The 22,989-nt window shown below is 33.4% G+C and overlaps 1 non-coding gene across 1 annotated transcript; it reads right to left on the bottom strand.

Moving 5' to 3' along the window:
- Positions 1-18,667: 18,667 nt before the first annotated feature.
- Positions 18,668-18,774, bottom strand: LOC145609800 (small nucleolar RNA R71). The gene has a single exon (XR_014106091.1). It is a non-coding gene; the product is annotated as a small nucleolar RNA R71 (small nucleolar RNA).
- Between the last annotated feature and the right edge of the window lie 4,215 nt (positions 18,775-22,989).

The following is a 22,989-nucleotide window of genomic DNA, read 5'->3' as shown; positions in this document are numbered from 1 at the left end:
ATCTCCATATTTATCCTCGATAGAAACATTCGGTGGAAGAAATCTATTATCAATGACATCGAGAGTTCCTTCCAAAAAGTTGAAGCACAACAAATAATAGTGATCCGGTAAAACAGCCGGAAAGAAAACCTACGTTTAGAACATAATCAGAAACTTTAGAACATAAACAAACATGTGTTTAGAACATAATCAGATACTTTAGAACATAAACAAACATACATTTATAACATAATCAAACATGTGTTAAAACATAATTAGATACTTTAGAACATAAATAAAAATAATTAGAACACAATAAAAATTGAAAAAAAAAATTTGTTACCAATTGGAAGTTGTTAAATGTTGTTATTTCGGCATTTGTCATTTCTTTTCTCATTTGATGAAACAAAGCTTTCTTTCTATCTTCCAAACTTTCTGTATTTTTGATGTATTTTTCAGTGCAAAGAATGAGCTGAAAAAAAAAATTAAAAATACTTTAAAATTTTGACATGTAATTAGAACATAATTAGATTTAGAACATAATTCAAAATACTTTAGAACATTGACATGTAATTTAGAACTCAATTAGAACTACTTTAGAGCATTATTAGAAATAATTTAGAACATTGATATGAATATTAGAACATAATCAGAATTACTTTAGAAAATAGACATAATTAGAACATACATAGCATTCAGTTGAGAAAAAAAATCTACTCTTCTTGTCTACACCCCGCCTTTTGTTTTCACAATTTAATATGGAAACAAAAGCATCTGCAATGTTGTTGAACATGTGACTACATGCTGAAAGACTATCCATCTCATCTCTCCTAATCACAATTGCCGCTTTGTCAGCATACAAAACCTCCCTAAAATGAGAACAAAAAAATATATTAAATAAAAACCGCATTTAAATTTAGGGAAACATGTACTTTAGAACATAAGTATCTACCTTATAATATATAATTATTATAAGGTAACTACAATGTTTAGAACATAAGTATATATAATTATTATAAGCATATATAATTATTATAAGCATATAAATATAAATTGATGAAATCTTACGCGTTATCTCCTTGAGCAAAAGCATACTCAGCTATCATTTTATGATCTACATTGTTGAAAAGTTTTTCATGATTAACCATAAAAGGTGAACGCAAGAACACTGGAAGCTTATCCTTTCCTCTTTTTTTTCTTGCTTCGTCTTCTTCTTCTTCTTGTTTTTCTTCTTGCTTCCTATATAATTGAATTAAAAAAAACAAAAAAAAAAAACAATGAACAATTATAATCAAATAATAATCAAACAACCATCATAGTTTAAACCTAATTTCTAATGTTTTCATAATGATTACCGTTGCTTATTTTCTTTGTTGTTCTTTTCTTCATCATGCTTCTTCTTTTCTTTTTTGGTTGTTTTATCCTCCTTTTCTTCATTCAATGTAGCTGGAAGAGCTTAATTCAAAAAAAACATCACATAATTAATTTAGAACATAACAAAACAAAATTTAGAACATTAAAACAATTTTTGACATTATAAAAAATTACAAATATACAAATTAAATAGTATTAATATCCAATATACATATAAGAAAAATAAAATTTAAATAAGTTGAAATTACCAACTATTGGTGAGGGCGACAACAAATTGAAGTTTGGAGGAGAAATATCTTTGCATGTCTTTTTTGGAGGAATTGGTGTCTTTGGTGTGTCCTCATTCCTTTTCTCTTTCTTCTTCGTTGTACGCAAGAAAATTTTAAGCTTATTCTTTTGTCTAAACATAATCAAAATTACTTTAGAACATGGACAAGTAATTTAGAACATAATCAGAAATAATTTAGAACATAAGCTTAAATAGTTTAGAACATAATCAGAAATACTTTAAAACATTATAAAAATAAAAATAATTAATCTAAGTCAAACATCAAAACCTTCATAACCAAATAATTATGTATTTGTTATTCTATTCCTAGTTTTTAACCAAAGTTGTAAAAAACACATCAAACCACACCAAACAAACTTGTAACACACAAACAAATATATATAACTAGAACACACAAACCATTAAATTTTAAATATTAAAGTTTTACTAAATTATCCAACATATGTTCTAAACCAAAACCATCGTTTAAATATTCCTATTACTAAGTTACATTGATTACCCTTCCTTTGCTTCAACTTTCTTGTTCAACATTTTTTCCTCCTTTTCTTTTTCTTTGGGTTCATCTTGCTTCTCCTCTTGTTTTTTTTCTTGCTTCTCCTCTTGTTCTTCTTCTTTCTTCTCTTCTTTTTGTTCTTCTTTCTTCTCTTCTTTTTCTTTTTCTTTCTTCTCTTCTTTTTCTTCTTCTTCTTTCTTCTTTTCTTGTTCTTCTTGGTTTTTCTCCTTCTCTTCTTGTTGCTTCTCTTTGTGATCACTTTCGGGATTTAGAAAATCACATTTAATAACATCTTCAATGATTTGATCATCTAGAGCAATTGTGAATGAAAAAGAATATAAGAAATACATGGAACATAAGAACTTTGAAAAATAAGTATAAAATACCTTATAACTAAAACATGTAATTTAAATAAATGACAAGTTACCAATTTGTGGAGAGAGCAACAAGCTATTCTCTTCATTCTCCTTGCTTTTTTCTTCTTTGTTGTTCTCTTCTTTGTTGTTCTCTTCTTTTTCTCCTTCATTTGATGTTAAGTCTTCAAAATAATTATAAAACACAATATTAGAACATGATAATATCATAAGGATTTGATTTGGAACATAAACATAAACTTTAGAACATATAGTATAAACTTTAGAACATATAACGTAAACTTTAGAACATATAGCTTAAACTTTAGAACATAATCATACACGAATATTCTATTTCATTTTTTTAGTACTTTTTCTTATCCAAATCATTATATTCAAAGAACATTAATAAGAAATGAGCTTGAAAATAATGTGAAATTACCAACAATGGGTGAGGAGATACTATCATCTTTCTTGTCATTGCTTTTTCTTTCATTGTTGTTCTTTTCTCTTTCTCATTCATTTGATGTCAAATCTTCATTATAATTATAAGACACAATTTTAGAACATAACTATATAATATAGATTTGATTTGGAACATAAACACTTGATTTAAGAGCATCATTTAGAACATACGTATAATTTAGAAATTAAGCATATAATTACCATGTCCCAATGTCTTTTCATCATTGAATTTCTTCCATGCTATGTTCATCAACATATCCAATTCTTCTATGAATGCCGGCTCATCGAAGAAATGTTGATCTTGACTAAGCATAGAAGGACTTTTCTTCGGTTGGTTTTTTTCTTCTTGATTTTCCAATGGCTATATATATAAGAATATATAAGTTAGAGTCCAATATGGCATTTATATATATAAATTACACTTTAGAACATAGGCTGAAAATAGTTTAGAACATAAGTAATTTAGATCATAAGTAATTTAGAACATGATTATAATACCTTTGTGGTATACTTGCCCCAAATGTTGTCTATCAGATGATGCATTTTCCCACTTGTTTCTTCTTCAACAAAGAAATCTTTTGCTTGGTCCAACATGCTATACATCTCTTTCACATTCGATGCAAGACTCTTTGCCAAATCTCCAAATTTGCTTAAAAAGCCCTAACAATTTAAAACATTAAGTAATGAGTATTTAAAACATTATAGAAAAGTTATTAAATAAATATGAAAAAAATATTAAAACATTATACCATCATGTCATTTGTAGATGTGATAGAATTACAAGGCATGGATTCTTTTTCCATAACTTTCTCCTTTCCTTTGTCTTTTCCTTGCTTCTTTGACAATGGCATGAGTTTTTTTTTCATTACTTTCTTCTCCCCTTGATTTTCACTAATTGTCAAGGGTTGCTCTTTCTTGTCGCCTTTATCTTTCCCTTGCTTTTCTTCAATTGTCAAGGGTTGCACTTTCTTCTTGCCTTTGTCTTTCCCTTGCCTTTTTTCCAATTCCTTTTTAAATATAACTTGCAAATTTTAGAATACATGCATAAACATAATGATAGATAAATATAAAACGGTAATTACCATTGATGGACCTTCACTTTCTTTCTTTTCCTTATCCTCCGATTGTTTCTTCTTGATTCGACCCTACAAATCATAATATGAATAGATTACAAACTTTAGAACATCCGTAATAAACTTTAGAACATCGATAATAAACTTTAGAACATAAAATAAACATGCATAATACTCTTAAAAACACATGTACAATAAACTTTAGAACATATATTATAAAGTTTAAAACATATAGTATAAACTTTAAAACATAAGTATATACAAAAATCATACCAAATTCAATTTCATTCTTTCTAGTACTTTTCCCTTTCCAAATCCTAGGTCTTTCTCAAACTTCAATCTTGTATAAAACCTTTCTTGGTTCCAGAATGAAAGTAGTGGAACACCACGTGGTATCTCTAACCCCTTTCTTTGTACCCGATCAAAATAGGATACCTACAAGAACATCATTAGAATTACTTTAGAACATTGATATATAAATTAGAACATTGATATATAAATTAGAACATAGATATATAATTTAGAACATCATTATAAATACTTTAGAACATAGACATGTAACTTAGAACATAATCAAAATTACTTTAGAACATAGACAAGTAATTTAGAACATAGATATGTACATTACAACATAATCAAAATATTAGTAACATATATAATGAATGTTAAAAAAATTAAAAATTACCATAAGAAAAAGGCCCCGCGAAGTATGATTCTCCATCTTGCCATTTTTTACAAGTTTCAATCAAGTGCTCCTTCACAAATTTACACCAATCCAACTTCACTATATTCTTTATATCCTTGCAACTATACAAATACTTTACGTATAGTTGGTTGCTATTCGTTGAACGAATGCAACTATTAACTACACATACAATGAAGTTGTAAATGAATTCATCAGAAACTTGATCTCTTTCTTTATCTATCGCTTTCACCTTTTCGATCCTACTAATCAATTGTCCATTTGTTGGAGCACCCTGTAAGTAATTTAGAACATGGACAAGTAATTTAGAACATGGACAAGTACTTTAGAACATGAACTTATATACTTTAGAACATAATCAGAAATACTTTAGAACATGAACTTATATACTTTAGAACATAATCAGAAATACTTTAGAACATGAACTTATATACTTTAGAACATAATCAGAAATACTTTAGAAGATCATAAAAGTAATTTAGAACATGATTAGAAATACTTTAGAACATTGACATTTAATTTAGAACATAAATATATACATTAGAACATCATTAGAAATACTTTAGAACTTAAAACATAATAAGAATTACTTTTAGAACATATTCGGAATTACTTTATAACATACACAAGTAATTTAGAACATAAGCCAAATAACAAGTTTAGGATACAAGCACACATAAAAATATTCATACCACTTTAAGGTCTAAGTTTTTTCTCCATTTTTGCATAAAATTTGCACATTCCACATTCTCCTTATTTTCCGAGCTATCAACAATTGGAATATCTCCCATTGGCAATCCATATGTCATGTGAACATCAATTTCATCAAAGAATATTTCTTCTTCTCTCCCCGGTAGCATCAAGCAACATCTTTTGGGATCAAAATTCGTAAGAAGTTGTTTTGTCAACCTAGATTCAAATTAAAGGTTTAGAATACAAAATACATATAAATTAGAATAGAAATAAAAATAAAAATAAACAATATAATTTAATTTTAGAACATAAGAGTCGATCTTAAAATCATAAAAATAAAACTTAGTGCTAGTGCTTACCAAGAATCGGCATGATGTGGTGCATTCAATTTCAAAAAAGCTCCAAATCCAATGTTCTTAATTGCTTGCTTATGCTTTTTAGAAAGATTTACCAACACTTGTTTCATCAATTCCTTAGTTGTAACTCTTTGATAAGCTGTTTGCTTATTTTTTTCCTCTTTGATTACTTTGACATCCTCACCATCATTTTCTTTTTCAATCTTTCTTTTCACATTTTTTTTCTGAACCACCTGAATAAAGTAGAACATTAGAAAGAATTTTAACATAATAAAAACATGAACTTTAGAACATTAGCACAAAGTATAGAACATTAGCATATAATTTAGAATACAAGTACTTGTTAAAAGCATATACTTTAGAACATAATCACATAGTTTAGAACATAATTCAAATTAGGAGAAAAAAAATTTAAATTAGAACATGAACTTTAGAACATAAGCTGATTATTTAGAACACATGTATATACTTTAAAACATAAACTTGGAAATGAAAGAATGTAACTTACAAAAATAAAGTTACATATTATTTACTTTAGAACATAAGTATGAATATAGAATATAAACATGCAATTTATAACATTAGCATATAATTTAGAACATCAACAAATAATTTAGAACCTTTTTCTTATCATCCTTCACATCCTCTTTTGAATCATCTTTTTCCTCTAACTTTGGTCCATCCATCTCTTCATTAGTATCATCTTTTTCCTCCAACTTTTGTCCATCATCATTCTCATCCTTGTCATCATCTCCTTCTTCCTTTTTTTGCATTTTTCTAGGTGGTTGAATCCTTGTTGGAAGCTTGCTACCTCTTTTTCGTTTTAGACTTTGCACATGTTTCTCAAATTCATCTTTGTCAATTACTTCCGCTTCATTTTCAACAACTTTCCTTTAAAATCAAATATAAATAATTTAGAACATATATGATAATCTTTAGAACATAATAGAAAACTTTAGATCATAATAGAAATAATTTAGAACATAGTAGAAAACCTTAGAACATAATAAAAATACTTTAATTACCTTTTTCTTCCATAAGTAATTTTTTCATCTGGTATAATAGTAATAGTAAGTTCTTCTGAATTTTCTTCATTTTGGCCTTGCATTTTGCTGCAATTTTAAAATATAAAAAAATATTAGTAACATTCCAACATTAGTAATATATTTTAAACATAGGAATAGTTTAGAACATGCTGAAAAATAGTTTAGAACATGTTATCATAATTATATCACTAACAATTAAGAACACAACAAGAGTAAGAGAATGCAGCTACAAGCCTCATTAGTGGAACACCATAGCTAAGGCACCATACATATTCGGACTATCTTACACATGTCAGCAGATCAAAAGATTAAAAGCCAGAAATTGCATTGGGAAGGAGTTCAGAACATGCTGAAAACGAGTTTAGAACATGCTGAAAACGAATCAAGAATAAGGCAGAATCTCATTTTAGAGTGGAACTCCAGTATGTGGCAACTTAGCCTCAGACTGTGACGCACTGGCTATCCTCAATTTGATCAAGGAACCGAATCAGCTGATACAAATGGGCTAGCAACAAGGCCAACAATTTATCAGATTGCAAAGAAGTGGTCCAAGAAACGAAGAATAAGAATTATTTCCAACTTGGATACTGAGAACTTATCATAGCATACCTAGTGGTAGCGCTAATCTTTGTAAACATAAAAGTGAGTGTTCAGATGCCATCATTCAGAGTGGCGATTTCATCATTCCAAAAGTTTACATTGCCACCAACTCTATTTACAAGAACAAGGGTACCATAATTAATCAATTATCTAGTCTAAACTCAACCCAATCCTTTCTCCTAATCCACAGCCCCAGCATATCGATTCATAATCATGTTCCATGGAAGGTGGGTGCTGCTCCTGAAAAGTTGAGGCAATACAGGATTTTACGAAGTGCCTAGATTCAGAATAAGATTTCTGATATTGTACAACAGTTACACGGATAAGACACATTCAACAAGCAACACCAGCCAACATGTTATGTTGTATCTTGGACATGAACAAGCCAAACATGGGATCGGATAGCAATTTATAAGAGGCCCTTACTGTGTTTCCTAAGTTGGAGCACAATTCAGCATCAATGAGGTAGAAGTAAGCAAGTAAGAAGGGGCATCCTGCCATTAGGCAATAATATTTATCTGGTTGATCTGTGTGTATAGCAATCTTCCAGATATGCATTCTGGCCAGCTTATGCCAAACGAAAACCATGACACAGATTGTCAATTTTCTAATTAAGGCAGGACCCTAGACGCCTACTACTGCAGCTTAGAATTATGGCACTAAATAACTCATTTGTCCTGGAACCAACACAATTTTAACCAATCTCCCTGCTACACCACATTAGCAACTCCAAAGACACAGTGTAACTTTGTTCTAAGTTCTACACATGACATTAAAAAGTTGAATAAAAAAATAATGAACAATAATCGAACGAAATAATGAACAAAAATCGAACAAAAATCGATCGAAATAATGAACCCTAAATTTGAAATAATCGAACAAAAATCGAACAAAAATCGAACAAAAATCGATCGAACAAAAATCGAAATAATCGAACAAAAATCGAAATAATCGAACAAAAATCGATCGAAATAATCGCAAAAATCAAACAAAATAATTCACAAAAATCCGAACCCTAAATTTGCTAAACCGAACTCAAAATAATCAAACTCCATAAGAAAAATCCAACTCAAAATCGCACAAAATAAACTGCAAAAATCGACTCATAAAATTGCAAAAATAGAACCCTAAATCCGAACCCTAAAAATTGCAAAAATCACCAATTAAAACTTCAAATTCACTTGAACATCATGCTAATTTCATTAAAATTTGAACAAAATCGAAAACAAAAACATACCTGAAGCGAAATCATTCAAAATTGCAACTTCTATCAGATTTTTGGGGGTTTTAGGAGAGAGAAAATGAGAAAATCGGGAAGTAGAGAGAGAAAGTTAGAGGAGAGAGAAAAGGTTGGGAAGTGGGTAAGGGGGTTGAAAAAGTTGGACAGGTGTTTTAATCTTAGCCGTCTAAAACAATTTGATCCTACGGTTAAGATGGGTTCTTATATATCTAGGGTTCTTATATATCTAGGGGTTCTTACCGGATCCCTCCCCTATATATATATATATATATATATATATATATATATATATATATATATATATATATAACTAAATTGACATGTGTCATTTCTGATTTTAGTAAGGAGTTGAGCATCCAAAGAGCTCTCAAATATGATACGTGTATACAATTTAGGGTCCAAAACATTCATAAGGGCTTGTTCATTTCAGCTTAATTTCAGTTTAGTTCAGCTCCAATCAATTTAGTTCAGTTCAGTTCCGTTTAGCTCTGTTCAGCTCCTAATTTCCTTCTCTCATAACATATTCATTTCAGCTCTATTCAGTTCAGTTCAGTTCAGCTCCAATTAGTTCAATTCAGCAAATGTGAACAGACCCTAAGTCTTTAAAAAAAACATTCATCAAAATTTAGTACTCAACAAATTAGAGAAATGACACTTGAATTTTTTACTATATTTTTATGAGAATAATATGCTTTAGTGGAGGATTATACAATATTCATTTAATAATAATAAAAAAAAAGAATTCTCGTTTAATACAAAAAAAAAAAAAAAAAAACAAATTCAATATGTATGATTTTGATTAAAAGATTGCACATTAACTGATGGGTCCATGATTATATTTTATGGTAAAACAATCATATCATTAACATAAATACATAATTACAATAATTTAAGTTAGTAAAAGATAAAGTCTGGATATCAATATGACCCAAGATAAATTTACTAACTATTATCCTCTCATTGATTACAAACTTGACTAAGTTTCAATTTTATATATTTATTTATTTATTCTGGCAAAGATGAGTACCACGTAGCCTAGATTAAGCCATCCACTATTTGTATACTAATTTAATTAAGGAATATATATATATATATATATATATAGGCAAGGAATATATCATCTTTCATATTTTGTCATATACTTCCTAAACTCACGCCACTTAAAAAAAAATCACCCCACTTCCTAATTTATAGGTTTATTAAAAAATAAAAAAAATGGTTTTAAAAAAATAAAATGAATGGTTATTTTTTAAAGCTTCAAACGTTTAATAATGGCAGACAAATAACAAAATTTAACTGATCACATATAACTTAAAAAGTCACTACATAAGCCGTAATATATTAAAAGTTAAAGGAAGTTACATAATTCGAGTTTCGAGCTGGGACATCACCTTTCCTTAAAAAAAAAAAAACAGGTCGTAATACATAAGTATTGTTATGGTAATGATTATAGAATTATTATGTCCATCTTCAACAATATCATAGCAGCTTCAACATTCAACCATGGCAAATTACTACCAAGTTCATATGATTTTTCAAAATTAAACACAAAATTATAAGTTTCGATCAATAATGGCTGCCATTGTTTAATGTTTCTCAATTAATTTTCAATTTTTTGCATGTCATGAATGTCATCGTTTTTCTAATTTTTTTTTTTACTATTGATTATATGATGATCAATTTAATTATGATATTAAATAAAATATTAGAATTTAATAATTTGAAAAATAAGCAAAAAAAAAAAAAAAAAACTTTTGAAAAAATAAATTTAACCAAACTAAAGTTAATGATTTGATGATTAGACTTGATGACTGTGTAATGATTTGATGACTAGACTTGATGACTGTGTTAATGACACGATGACTAGACTCGATGACTGTTTTGTTGAGGTATCGAATTGGACGGCAAAGAAGGCGGCGATTTCCTTCTTGTTTTCAACACTTGAACCTGAGATACCGAACTGTGGGAAAGCACTAACAGCATTGAGAAAAGCAGCGCGAGTGTAGAAGTTCTTCCCAGGATAGGACACGGCAGCTTGGCCAATAATGCCATTAAAGAATGACTGAGTCACATTACTAGACTACCTGGAGTCGTCGGAGTGGCCTGGCCTTCACAAGGGCCAGATTGACGGTTACCTTTACCACAATAAGGTTCCCCAGTGCCACAGAACCCAAACTTGATGCAACATAAGTTTGGTGCACACCCAAAATTTTGGCCAAATATTGAACTTGGTAACGACGAAAATAATGTGATGATCAAGTTACCTTTACCACAATAGTATGTACAAATGTTTTTTTTTAAAGCCAAAAATGGAAGCTCTAGCCACCTGAGTTATTCGATCTCATGATCCTTTTGGATTGGGAGAGAAGCTCTAACCACCTGAGTTATTCCTCACACTCACATTAGATTTTTTTTATTTATTTATTTACTTTCATAGCAATGCTATTGAACATTCTAAACTCTCACAATTTTTTCAGAAAATTTTATAAATTTTTTATTAATCCTTACAATTAATTTGGTTGTTTTTCCGTTTAAAAAAAATATAAAAAAAAATAAATTTATTTGATTGTTTTTGAAATTATTTAAGCTATTTTAGCTATTACGAATGTAGTGTTGCATGATGCACTCCATAATAAGCTAATAATTTCAAAAAAAAAATAATTATATTGGTATGGTTTTTTCTCAATTTTTGTTAAATAAGACATTTATTCATTTATAATAACAATATTTAAAGTTTTATGTTTGTCAATGCACAATTTTTAGCATTAATCTTTTAATTAAAAAAATTATTTTAAAAATATATTTATCAAGATAATATTTATTTTCCCTTCATATAAATGCGTAATATGGTTAAGATTAGAGAGTGACAATAGCGTAAATGTTCAAATGTTGCAGTTAATAAGAAAGACCGAAGGTAATGTATGGATATATTTTAGGAAAAATTCACTTTTATAATCCCAACTATGGCGATTTTACTTAGGTTTATTATTTAATAATCTTAACTATGCTATGTGTTTGCCTCTTATAGTCCCAACCGGTCAACACTACACTAAGTCAATGACTCGTCATAAAAGGTTACCATAACACGTGTCAACACGTGATTGGTCCAAAATTTTAAAAACAATAATAAAACCAAAATAAAAATCTCAACCAACTCTTTACCATCGTGAAACCCCAACCCCCCACCCCCTAACCTTGACGGACCGATCGGCCACCTCTTTTGGCCACCGAAACCAACCGACCGGCCAACCCCAACCCCCAAAACTACATGCCCAGCCAACTCCGACCCCAAAACCACCAGCCAGCGAACCTCGACCCCAACCCCAAAAACCACTTGAAGTCACCGCCGCCACCTGCAGTCACACCTTTGCATCGATTTTCGGTCGACGGAGGTGATTTGTCGAAGGGCGTGTGCTTTAGCGATGGCTTTAGCGTAGGCGGTGACAATATCGTCGCCGGAGGCTCAAATACGTATGCTTCAATAATTTGAGTTTTTGGGGTGGGGGTTGGCTGGGAGGTTATTTCGGGGGTCGAGGGTGGGTTAATCGTCGGATGATTGGTGTTAGTGGTTAAGGGAGGTTGCCGGTTTTCGGTGAGGTTAAGGGTGGGGTTTAGGGTTTGACGGTGGGGATAGGGTGGGTGGGAAATTTGGGATTTTTTGTTTTTGTATTTTTCTTTATGTTTTTATTTTATTTATTTTTAAACAAATAATTGGACCACTCACGTATTTACACGTGGCTATTAAAAATAAAAAAAATAAAAAAAAACTTTTTCAACAGGTTACCGCTCATTGGGACCATTAGAGGCAAACACATAGCATAGTTAAGATTATTATTAGATAATAAACCTTAGTTGGGATTATTAAAAGTAAAATTGTCCATATTTAGTATTATTAAAGTATATTTTAACTCCTAATTAAGCATGACGTGTTATCGAGACATAGAGGAAAGATGACATTTTGTCTCAGCTAGGCACATCATCAATTTCTAACAAGGCCTACAACCCTGTCGATATTTGCATTAAAATAAAAAAGTTTAATTTATTAAATTATAAAAAAACCCTTCGTTAATGAATGATGATCACCGTGAATTTAAATTGCCGGATTAATGTTGAAGATTGCATTCCTTCAATTCTATATAGCAAACTAATTAGAATCACAATGCAGATAAAAGCTATAACACGTTGCTTTGGCTGCTATATGTTACTTAAGCTACTTGTATTTTTCCACTTCACCGCAAAATGCTAAGATGTACGTATAATTATATAAAAATGAAATTGAAGTCAAATTCATGGACCTTTGATGCTTAGAACAAGAATATACATATCAAGATATTTTGGTGATTTTTGTCTATACATATCTCTTAATATACATATCAAGATATTCTTGTTCTTAGAATAAAATACCAATTTAAATTAGTTACAATGTACTTTGTATAATTTACGCTTAATTAGAACTCTCCTCCTATGCAAGCTTGTGTTAAGTCCACCAAAGAACTAATTATCAAAGCATGGAATTGAAATTTTATGTTGTATAGGCCTACTTGAAAAGATTCAATTTTTACCCGACCTAGAAGGTATTAGAAGGTTAGTTTTGTGTGAGAACGTTTCACGTGAGTCCGGATTATAATGCACATACCCATCCACTCCCATTTCATCGTCATCTCCGCCAATCTCCGCCGTCTCGGACACCACCACCACCACCACCTTCGCCCCAATCGTTTCATGCCCTTTTCCGTCATCGACAAAACCCAACAACCCGAATTCAAACTCGAAAACACCCATCAATAATTACTCGAATTCCTACCTCTAAGGTTCATTTTTTAGAGGGAAAAAACCAAGGATATTCACAGTTTTGTTGTGTCGCTTCTTGGTGTTTAATTCCCTTCTCTTTTGTTGTTGGGCTAAAACTTTGTTTATTTCCAGTCTCGAGGCTTGTTGTTGGAGTACTGATTTGTCTTTTGAAATTACAGTTGCTTTATATTTGCATCATATTTGAGGGCTACTATGTGTATAATGTTATACTTAGTTTACTGGGATAATTTAAATTGTGTGGTGATTATGTATATTGTCTTTGAAATTGGTCTGGTAATGGGTTCCATTAGCTATTTTTTTTTCTTCCTGCAAATTTGATCTCGGGGTCCATGCCCCGTGTTCATTTCCAGTTTAGTTTACTTGCTATTGTTTTCATACTTTTAGTATGATCAATATTGCCTAATATCTGATACTTATAAATCAATATCCGACTATTATAATCTAATTTTTGATACTTTTTACCTAATACCTGATAATTATAATTTAAATTCTGACCATTTCAGTCTAATATCTGATAATTATAATATAATATCTGACTATTGTAATCTAATTTTTGACAATTAAAACCCGAAAAAACCACTAAGTAATTGTAGTATTTTTTTTAAAAAAAAAATCAGAAATAAGATTATGTTAGTAATGAATAAGTTAATATTCGTCAAGAATTAGATATTTTTAGTCATGAATTAAACCATTTTAGTCAGGAATAAGTTAATTTTCGTTAGGAATTAGATACTTTTTTTTATTTATGATCGGACTCACGAGTCCGCTCTACCCAATACTTTTACAGAAGGTATTTACATATATACTTGAAAAGGGAATGGGGAATTTCTCAAATACTTTTATGTTCTTTTTTAGTTGACACGTTTTGTCTTTTAATATTATTTACAAACTTTAATTTGACTAGCTTTTCTGAATAAAGTTATGATGAAGACAACCATGCATGTGAGATCTTGTTAGTACCGTCCCAAAGTATAAATTCATTATGCTGAGTAATTTTTACAAGTTGATAATTAGAGGTATTAGTCCTTAAAATTGTGCGTTGGCGGCAAACATATATAATAAATGAAGTATTTCAAGTAATAAAACAGAACATATGAAATAGAGAACTACAGCACTGCGGGTTCCCAGGGATATGGATTCGTATGGTCACGTAGTGTATCTCGACGATTTCTTAATTACAAAGTTCTATCGAATGGGGAGACGAGTCACCAATTCCGGCCTTCTTGTGGTCTGCGCCGAGAGATCCTTAGTCACCTTATCTTTTTTTGCTTTGTATGTGTAGACACCCATTTGTGTCTCCCCAAAACCAAACCTGGTGATGAGTACCTTTCACGTTGAATCATAATCGAATGAAGTGAAAGTGTGGAAAGTCTAGTGTTGCGGTTAGTACAGTTTTTATTTCTTTTCTTTCTCTATGTTTTTGAAAACCTATTTTAAGAAAACAGCCAATCCGGTTTGGTTTGGTCCACGGCAAGGGTCCAATAATTGTGTAGTTGGGTCGGGTTTGAAAAGAGCTTTCCAACGATATATTATAAGCCCAATTCTGATGAATAATGAGGAAGTTATGGCCAGATTACTAAACTAGGCCCGGTTTGATATTTATGTGCGGCCCAATTATCTAGAGGAGGGCCTAATATTGATTTATCATTCCTAATGCGATTAGGACTGATTATAGTCTCTAGATTCTTCTAGAAGGTTCTTTTAAATCCTAATTTAATAAGCATTGATAAATTGACTTTAGTTGACTTTTAAGAGTTTTAATTAGAATAAAAGAAGTGTTTTTTAAGGAAAATACAATTTTGCCCTCTCGTACGGTTAAATTTTATCAAAATAAGAAAACGCGTGGAAAATTATTTCCAGCGCCAAACGACAGCTCTGTCGCCTGGCGACAGACCTGGCGTCTGACGACACATGCAGCGTCTGGTGCCAAACCTGGTGTCTGGCGACAGCTCCAACGTCTGGCGACATGCTCGTTGTTGGCGACATCGGTCGTGATTTATTCTTTTCAAAAGTCTGATTTGTTTTCTATCATATCTGGCTAATTTTCTCTATAAATAGCCTCCTAAAACCTCTGTTTTCAATCATCAATTCTTATGAATTTTCTCTAATTCTCTCTCCCACCAATTCTCATCAAGAATCTCTTGATTACTCTCTCTCTCTTTTCTAAACTAGCCTTTTGCATACAAAATTCGGCATTCACAAGATCTAGAAACACCTAGCCAAGTTCGAAGTTAACTTCGCCCAAGACGTGAAAGGTTTTGATTTCTGAGGGTTTGGTCCCAAATCTCTATTTCAATTGTTTAATTTAATTGTTTGTTTATTATTTTCCTTGAAGTTACTAACGCATGTATTTTGTTATTAGAAAGAGGTACGAGGCATCCAAGTAAGTACTTTAATTGATTTATTGATATTATGATGATATAGAAATCATGCTTAGATTGTTATTATGATTCCTAGCATCATGTTTAGGGTAACAACTATAATTTCTAATATCAAATATGACAATTGTGATTCCTGCAATGCTTCCTATTTTCTTCCTAATAGGCATGTTAGTATCATGTTAGGGCTTAAGCTTTGATTTTTATTGTTTAGTGACATGCTAGGGTTTGTTATTAATCTTGTTAGTATCATGCCTAGGATCTTGCTATTATTATGCTTTAAGATGATTATGATTGTTATTATTGGTTATGATTAATTATGATTATGATTAATTATTATTTTGATTATGTTGATTATGATGTTGCTTGATATATATTTATTGTTATTGCTTGATCACACCTTTTATGCATGTTTAAAGGGAATTGGTACTTGTAATCACGCTTAATAAGATAATTAATAATCTTGTTTAGGGTTAATATGATTATAATTCAAGTGATTTCCAATAATAGTTTATTTGTGCATTAATATTCAACCAACATAGATAAACAAGTTTAGGGTTAACCTATTGATTGCATGTTAGTCAGAAAGCGCACATGAATACAAGTAGAATAAAGTAGATGCCTATTATTAGGGCAGGTTCAATCTCTTTTAGGTTGGATTTGTACCTTTATCCCCGAACTACCAGTCATGGTTCCTGATGTGTCTATTTTATATAGTATTTTACCCCCGTCCCTTGGTCATAAATAGTAGTGTTAGTTTTTGGCTCTTTAGAGCCACTTTTATTACTAATTGGTGTTTTCTAGTGTTTTCGTAGATTTGGTTGACTTTTGCAGGGATTTGCACTTTTGGAGCATTTTCCCGGGATATTATGGAGCAATTACGAGCATTGGAGAAGCACGACCAGTTTTTATAGCCCAGGGCCGGTTAAAGCCATCGAACGAGTGATTAAGGGCTCGGTATATAAGATACCGGGGCATTTGGACAGAGTATTCAAGACCCGAAGAGGAAACCCAGATTGGCCCAAAGAATTGTAGCCCAATCGAAGTCAAAATAGTGGCCCAAGAGAGCCGCCCGGCCAAAGAGGCTGGCGCCTGGAGGCGCGCCCGGCCGGGCGAGGGAAGAAAAGGCTGGCACCCGAAGTCGCTCCCGGCCGGGCGCGAGATTCATACTTGGAGGAAAAAGGCGCGCCCGATCAGGCGCGTGTTATTGTTAGGAGTTAATTATTCGACGTTTAAGTTTGTTTTAGTTTAGGATTTTTACGGGGTATAAATACTTTCCATAAAACGAGTTTAGGACCTTCTTTTTACTCTTTCTGAATTATTTCTTAGATTTTCTCTCTCTACTTAGCTTTTAAGTTAGTTTTCTCTCTCTTATACTTTGTTCTTAACTCTATTCTTAGTTCCAGATTTATTTTGGTAACGATTTTTCTTCTCTTAATCTTAGTTGTTTACTTTATTCCTTTGATCATGTCTTGTTTTATTGTTTTGATTAGTTAAGTTTTTACTATGTGTGAGTAGTTTTATTTCTAGGGTTTGTGGGGATCCATAAATAATATGAAAGGGTGATTTATTGTTGTTAATTGTCAATGCTAGATTAATTTCCTATTGATTGGTTTAATGCTCTGTGACTAGATTTGCGCAGATCTTTTATGCATGAGTTTAACAATATTGATTCGAGATTCGACAGATGAGAATTAATGTTTAGGTCTAGTTTCAATAGGCAGGTTAATTTATAAATGGTTAAGTCGAGATTCGAAAGATGATATTTAATACCGGTAAATTAATTGTGTGATTGTAATACGTAGCGAAAGGCCTTTATGATCTGATTAATGTATGCATTGATGATTGATTATTGTGTTTTACCCTGGAATATTATTTATTGGTGAACCTATGCCCTAGATCCTTTTATTCATTGTTTTCTCCTTATTCTTAATCTTCGTAGTTTAGTTTCATATCCAAATTTACATATTGGTTACTTTATAATTTAGATTACTATAATTAATTAGGAATAGAAAGACTCGTTTCTCTGTGGATTCGACCCTACTTCCCTATCTACATTAGGTAGAGGATTTAGGAATTACTTTTGATTAGGGGATACGACTTTACCCTGTCAAAATTTGGCGTCGTTGCCGGGGAGACGGTTTTATTTTTGTTTCTGATTATTTTTTGTATTCTAGGTTATTTCCTTTTTGTCTCGGAGAACGTTAGTTCTCTGAGGCAAGTCTCATATTTTCTTTTAGTTTTTTTTTTTGTTTATGCCCAGGTGTTCCAGATCAGGGTACATCCCATTCAATCCCGAGATCGAACGATCCTTTCATAGAATGAAGAATTTTTACAAGCAAATTCTGGCGGATTCTGGTGATAATAATAATCACCGGGACCCTCCAACTGGTTCTAGCGATTCAGAGGTATCATCAAATCCAGAATAAGAGATGACGGCTCCAAAGAAGCTTAGTGATTACTCACAACCAAAGCTTACAGATTTTCCACACCTTACTCCCACTCCGGCTCTTGATGGGGTACGATTTGAGATTAAACCCCAATTTATAACGATGATAGAGAGGAAGAAATTTAGTGGAGCTAAGGGTGAAGACCCGAATCTTCATATTGCAGAATATTGTCAGTATTGTAATACCATCAGGCAAGCTGGGGTCACACAAGACCAAATCAGGGAGATTCTCTTTCCTTTTTCTTTAACTGGAAAAGCCAAATTATGGTTTAATGGTTTAAATAGAACTTCACTTGGTATAACTGACTGGGAAACTCTTATTTTGAATTTTTATAACAAGTACTATCCTACAGAGAGAACAGCCGTACTACAACGTGTAATTCAGAATTTTGCTCAAGAAGCAGATGAAACTTTATATGAGGCTTGGGAGAGGTTCAAGGACCTACAAAGAGAATGCCCCCACCATAATTTTGCACAATGGCAGTTAATCCAAGCCTTTTACAATGGCATTGGAAATTCATCTAGAATAATTTTAGATTTCGCAGCTAGTGTGAGGTTTATGAATCTTAATGTTGATGATGCAGGTCAGGTTATTGAAAATATGGAGATACATAATTCCCAATATGGGAATCCTAGAGGCTTTTCTAACAAGGGGAAGCATAGTGTTGACTCTGTATCCTTTTTGCAAGCTCAATAACCTCTATCTGCCAAAAATTAGATAATCTTAGCACTGCTCATGTAGCTAATGTTTCTACAATTAATAATAATGCTAATGAGGCTTTCTGTGAAAATTGTGGAATTTTAGGTCATTGGGAACAAGATTGCAGGAGTTCCGTGGAGCAAGTTAATGTCTTTCAAGCTTATAGGCAAAACAACCCATACTCCAACATATAAAATCCTGGGTACCGGAATCATCCGTACCTTTCCTACCGGAGTACTAATGTTCAGAATCCACCACCACAAGAACAACAGGCGCCACAGCAACAACATCAGAAATATTACCACCCCAATGCTGGCAAGAAGAACCAACCACAATAACCTTCCTCATTTTTTGACCCTGCCTTGGTAGAAATTAGAGCGATGCTGGTTAGTATGCAGAAGCACATGGAGAGTAGAGATGCACAAATTGATTCAGTTCTACCACATAATAAAATTGTAGATAATCAAATTGCGCAACTTTCCGCTACTCTTCAAGCCCGCCAACAGGGAGCTCTGCCAGCACAGCCGACCAGGCCTACGGATCAAGCTTATGCAATTACTCTGAGGAGTGGTTCAAACTATGAAGGGCCCCCTAGGCCCAAAGTTGATGAACTTGTTTTAATAAATAATGCTAATCTTGATTCCGTTAAACCAGACAATGTAGCTAATATCCCTGCAGGGCTAAAGCATAGTACTAATATATCTAATTCTACATTGCAGGGTACGACTCCAGAGAAGGTGGCCACTCCAGATAACAGTAATAATGCTCCAAAGCCAATTATCAAACTTCTATTCCCCAATCGTCAACTGAAAACAAATTTGGATAAGCAGTTTGGTAAGTTCCTGGAGATGGTAAAAGATTTGAAGGTAACAGTTCCCTTCACTGAACTAATCACACAAATTCCTGCATATGCAAAATTCATGAAAGAAATATTGACAAGAAAAAGGTCTATTAGTGAGGTAGAGACAATAGCTTTCACTGCAGAGTGTGGTGCCGTACTTCAAAATAAATCTTTACCTAAATTAAAAGATCCGGGTAGCTTCTCTATCCCTTGTCATATTGGAAATCTAAAGAATTAACAATGCATTGTGTGATTTGGGTGCTAACGTTAGTGTTATGCCATTATTTGTGTGTTCCAAGTTGAATATGGGTAAATTAAAAGCTACTAATATTACTCTACAAATGGCCGACCGTTCTTTCAAATACCCCTTAGGTGTTTTAGAGGATGTTCCCGTTAGAGAAGGTAAATTTTATATACCTATTGATTTTTTTGTTCTTGATATGGCTGAGGATATGCAAACCCCAATTATTTTGGGTAGACCATTCCTTAACACTGCAGGAGCAATTATTGATGTGAGAAGTGGTAAATTAACACTATCAGTAGGGGAGGATAAAATTATTTTTAATCTTAACAATACCCCTAAAAGCCCCATGACAGAGGAGAAGTGCTTAAGTGTTAATGTGGTTCATAACAAGCCCCAAGCTCTTGAAAAAGATCCCTTGGAGGCGGTATCTTGTGTTGCATCCCTTTTAGATGAGATAGACAAATGGAAGAAGGAAGTTGATGCAATAGAAAGAGCCCTCTACACTGTCGGTCTTGGTTTTGAGGACGAAAAGGTGGAATCAATCAAGCAAGTTGTGGAAATTGAGCCTACGGTGAGTGTTTCGCCAAATCGAGTTGCAAGTGCTAAATGCAATGACAATTTGAAGCAACCCTCGATCAAAGAAGGATCTTTAGTGCGTAGCATTGAAGAACCCCCAATCCAAGTCAAGGAGGATCCGCCAGATAAGGTGAATTGGCGTCCCACAGGGTATGTCAGGAAGCCGCGTCGTAGCCAAAACACTGCTCGACCGGCTGAGAAACCGCCCGATCAAGCGTTAGGCCAAGGGTCCTAGTTCTTGTACTTGGTAAGAAGGTCGTGCGGGACCTAGATAAATTAGCGCTTTGCGGGAGGCAACCCTTATTTTTAATGCTTTTTAGACTAGTTTTTCTTTCTTTTTCTTATGAGAGGAGAGATGAGGGAATTTAATGAGTTTTATGAGTTTTTGTACAGTTTTGAAGGAAAAGAGTTAGCCAAAAATTGAAGAAAAGAAGAAAGCAAAAAAAAAAATTCGTCAAATAGTCTCGGGCCCAACCGGGCGAAGCACGCCCGATCGGGCGCGAGAGCTGGGTAAAAATAATCGAGTGTTTTTGCCCGACCGAGCGAATGCTGCCTCACCAGGCGCGAAAATTGATGTTTACGGACATATTCGTCCGCCTGACCGGGCAAAGGGCGCCCGACCGGGCACAAGAGGTAATCAATTTTTGGGCGTTAGATTGCCCGACCGGGCGCGAGAGCAGAAGAAATCTGGGTATTAAGATCGCCCGATCGGGCGAATAGTGCCCGACCGGGCGCAAGAACTTCATTTATAATAATATTCAGATCGCCCGACCGGACGACATACCGCCCGACCGGGCAACAGACCGCCCAACCGGGCGTGAGCTGCCCGTCCGCCTACTTCTTCTTCTTTCCTCTTCTTTCTTCCTTCATTTATCTTTTCCTTCATAACTTTCTCTCTCTAAAACCTTAAATCCTCTACCTTCTCTCTAAGATTCTCTTTTCAGTTCTCACCCAAATCCAAATATTTTTACATATTATTAATCCTCTCTTCATCCTCTACAATTCTATATATAAATTTTCGAATTCCATTCAAATTAATTTTCATACCCATTTTTACCATGGCTTCAAAGAGGGCTTGATCCATTTTCGGTAGGAGTTCTAGCTCGAGGGAGGAGTACGACCCGGATTTACAACTCTTGTACTGGCTAACGATCCGTATTGCTAGCCAGGAGCAAAAGGAGCGGCAAGAACACCTAGTCGGGCGCGAGGTAATTCCTTCACGGCGGTTACACCGCCCTACTTTAGAATTTTATGGTTTGTTTGATTTTGTTAAACGATTTTTAAATGACATAGGCATGAGAAAATTCGTTGATATGCATTATCCTACATACCGTGAGTTAACTTGTGAATTCTTGTCTTCTTTGAAAGTTGTAAATAGTAGAAATGGACCGAATTTAATTTTTAGGTTGAACAATAGAAATATTAGTTTAACATTTGTGGAATTTTGTTAATTGTTTGAATTGAATTTTGAATTACCATACCAATGGCATGCTGATTAAAAAATGGGTGACATTTATCATGCTCTTACTGGTTTTCCTACCCCCGACCCCCAACATGCTAGTACCAAACCTATTCATCACCCTATCCCAAAAATCTGGCAAAGATTTGCGGGTTTGGGTTTTCTGGGTAGGAATGAGCCCCAAAATGCCCAAACTAACGAACTAGCTGTTGTAGGACACTATGTGCATGGGTTTGGGAAACTGAACATAGGTAGGTACATCATTCACCATCTGAGCAAACATGCCACAGCCAGTACCCAGTCTTGCACCCCCATTCGTATAGGAGGCCTTATCACTAGAATAACAGTGAAAAAGGCCGGTTTTGTTGAGGGTGGACCCCACCAACTGACCAACTGTGGACCAGATACTTATATGACTGCTAGGTATTTTGAGAAGTTGGGGTGGGTACGATTGGACAATGCGTAGACACCCCACTGGTGTATTAGGACTGGGACCGAGCAGCCTTTGCCCATCTTTTCCCTACCTAGTCCTGACTTGACCGCCTTTCCCCCCGGGCAAGCATCTTACACGTATGACCTTTTAGTTGCCAACGCTAGGGGGCAAGCACCACCAATTCCACCACCATTTCCACCACCCCACCCTCAGCCCGAGGTAGCATTTTCTCCACCTCGCATGTCTCACTCCGTCCCCCATGTTGACTCTGACCCTGTTTGGGACCTTCAGAGTATAGGTCAGGCCTTAAGCCGTATCAAGAATTCCTACACTGACCTTAGGAGGATGGTAGGCTCCATAGACCAGAGGTTAGGGTAACTAGAGAGGAACCAGGGTAGAGCTCTCTACCCTATGTATGATGATTATGCTCGTC

This window comes from Chenopodium album, chromosome 23, assembly GCF_948465745.1.
Source record: "Chenopodium album chromosome 23, dcCheAlbu1.1, whole genome shotgun sequence".
In the NCBI taxonomy this organism is placed as follows: Eukaryota; Viridiplantae; Streptophyta; class Magnoliopsida; order Caryophyllales; family Amaranthaceae; genus Chenopodium; species Chenopodium album.
This window is presented reverse-complemented; position numbering and strand designations above follow the sequence as displayed.